The sequence below is a fragment of the Cibotium barometz genome, chromosome 29, assembly GCF_041138505.1.
Source record: "Cibotium barometz isolate CiBa-2024 chromosome 29, ASM4113850v1, whole genome shotgun sequence".
Taxonomy (NCBI): domain Eukaryota; kingdom Viridiplantae; phylum Streptophyta; class Polypodiopsida; order Cyatheales; family Cibotiaceae; genus Cibotium; species Cibotium barometz.
In genome coordinates, this window is record NC_141074.1 from 34,957,990 (window position 1) to 34,960,861 (window position 2,872).

At 41.8% G+C, this 2,872-nt stretch overlaps 1 pseudogene; it reads right to left on the bottom strand.

Moving 5' to 3' along the window:
- Positions 1–220: 220 nt before the first annotated feature.
- On the bottom strand, positions 221–1,701 carry LOC147622089 (phospholipase A1-II 4 pseudogene; annotated as a pseudogene).
- Positions 1,702–2,872: the final 1,171 nt, after the last annotated feature.

A 2,872-nucleotide genomic window follows, 5' to 3' on the forward strand; every position in this document is an offset into this window, starting at 1 on the left:
AACCAAGGATACCACAATTAGCACAACAATAAACAAACCCTTGGCTGGGCTAAAAGTTTCACATTTTCTGCCCTTTGTTACTACCTCCGATACCTTTCTGTCGGTCCGCCCCTTGTTTAACAAACTTTCGAATTTTCAATGTATATCTTATTTTGAATTTTGTCCAAAGGACTTAAGTTTTCAGATCCGATTCATCCCAAGCACAAAGTCCATTTTAAAAACTACAAAATGGATTTAATATCGGATTTTGAGAATGCGAGAGCTGAGCAATGAAATCTATACGAATCTGAGAAAGTCAGACAGATAATGACAAGATGGCAGAGAGCACCTTTTACTTTTTGTCAGCTTGAAAAAAGCTTATACTAGACAATTGCTGCATGCAAACATCATCGTCTTCATCGTTTTCATCTTTGAAGCTGCGCAATTTTACAGATCAGCTGGAATCTTCAATCACCATAGCCAAAATGGAAAGAAATCATGAAAGCTCGCGCATGGGTTCTGGTTCAGGAGGAGGAACTTGTCGATCAGGTAATTGCCAGCGGCCGGCTGCGTTCTGGACCAAACCTTTGCTCTTATCTTGCCACCAACTTGCCGGAATATGAAGCTCTTCACTAAGAAAATCACATGATTTGTTCACAAGAGCCGGATCTCTAGAAACCGCAAGCTTGAAAGGAAGATCAGGCCCATGCGTCCCTGCTACCAAATGCAAATGCGCCTCTAAATTATGCCAATCACCTATTGTCTTTGAATCCTTCAAATAGGGTGATTGTTTGTGGATCTACAAGTAGCTCTTCGCCCACTATTGAATAACCCATCAATGTGGGTGGATATAACGCTATCAAATCACGTTTATTCTTCACTCTCAAAACCCTTAATCCCTCCATTTCTTCACATCTCTTCTTGAAAGCTTCGTTGCCCACTAATGGACACCCAAAAACTACCGCAGTTACAAGTATCGGTTCCTTACCTTCCCTCTTATTCAGCCCATTTTCCACAATATCAAACGCATTCACCACCGCTAATGAAGCTCCTAAACTGTGCCCAATTATAGTTATGCTCACCTCTTCGTCTTCATATTTCTTGAGTAGATACTTGAGCTCGTTCAGCACTTGTTGCCTTGCACTGTCCTGCGTGTAGGGCGACTTGGGATCGTTTGTTGTGTAGATTAACAGCCAGCCTTTCTCTATCTTTGGCTCACGTTCTTCTTTTCCAAGCAATTTGTCATACCAGTGATGCTCATTTCTCTCTTCTTTAGGAGGAAGAAGTGAGGTTATATCATCTTGTTCGAACTTGAAAAGCTCTGGTGTGGCCATTTTCTGTAAACTGTCGTACCAATGACTCTCATCTTCGTCTTCCTCAGGTGGAAGTAGCTCAGTTACATCGCTTTTCTGCAAGTGAAAATCATCGATCCACTCAAATAGTCGCAGTGTTCCCCTCCAAACAATCACAATATCTCTCCTCCCCAGCCATTCTTTGCCCTTGTCGGTGGCCACAGACACATGCCCTATCCAATTCGACTCCCTGCTCTGAATTTAGTAAATGGATAGTCTAGAGCTCATGAAATGGCAAATTGAAACTCATCAATGTCACTGTCAAAATTGGTGGCTTCCCTCATTGTGCGGGGTTAGCATGTCCCATGTACAATAGCAAGACTTAGACAAATCCTACTAATGTGTGGGATAGAGCTCTAATACAAACCTCACGAATCTGTAAGTTTGAATTAATGGCAAGAAAGTGGGTTGTACTTAGCTATTCATAAAATCCCTATGTGCGGCAAAATTGCACCAAACGGCCTACAACCTACTGCAATGCAAAGCTAAAATTCTGTGTAAGGCAAATTGCTTGACAAACTTGTGCAATACAAGGAAATTTGAAAATTGCCACAAAAAAGTTCGACAAATAGCACTCTGCGATAAGACCACACTCATGTGCGACATGATAGCCCGCCAAGCCCTAGAGAGAGAGAGAGAGAGAGAGAGAGAGAGAGAGGGGCCTAGGCACTGCAAATGCATAGGACAAGCCAAATTGCAAGTTCCATGTATGCCGCACTTGCTAGAAGAAACAATTGTCCACCCACGTGTCACATCCACAAAAGACAATCTGCTACCCTTCCCCCCTCGAATTGACTCTCCCCCATGCTTTTAATGGGAATAAAACAAACTGGGGGTCCCTATTCATACATGTACAATTATTATGGTCATGAAATGCATGTAGTAAAAGGTTGGAATGCCAAACTTGGCTAAGCTGGTCACACGATGGTTCCACCCTCACTTGCCAGCCATGGGAGACAATGGAGGCTAAATGGTAAATTCAATGGGTGATTTGCTTTAGTCATGCAAGTCATCCCAGAAGATGTAGATGTAGATCGTATACCACTTTGCTTGATCCACATGGCAATTGACACTAACATACTTATGATGTATCATCCCCGAGACAAAGACAGCTATGCATCCCAATCTATCTAAAAAAAGGAGCATGAATACCCCTCTCCCATCATGGTAGCTTGAGGAAGCTAATAAAACCATCCAAATGTTTTGATGCATGCAAATAGCACCATGCACACAATTAATTCATTTTTTAAAGGTTGGGTCCTTAACCCAACAAAACATCAACATGAAATTAGCTCTCAACTCAACTTCTTGAAATTGAAAATAGTTAAGAGGCAATGATGCTTGAAGATTGTGTTTTAGGCTACCATGTGGTCATACCTATATGAAGCTTTCTACGTCCATTCCAGCTCTAATCAAATCAATTATTTAGTCACACAAAGGAGCCTTCTTTTGTTGAAGCTTTTGAATTCAAATGCAAAATAGATACTAGTTGCTAGTCAACACACACCCACTCCCACTCCCACTCCCAATCCCATCTTCCA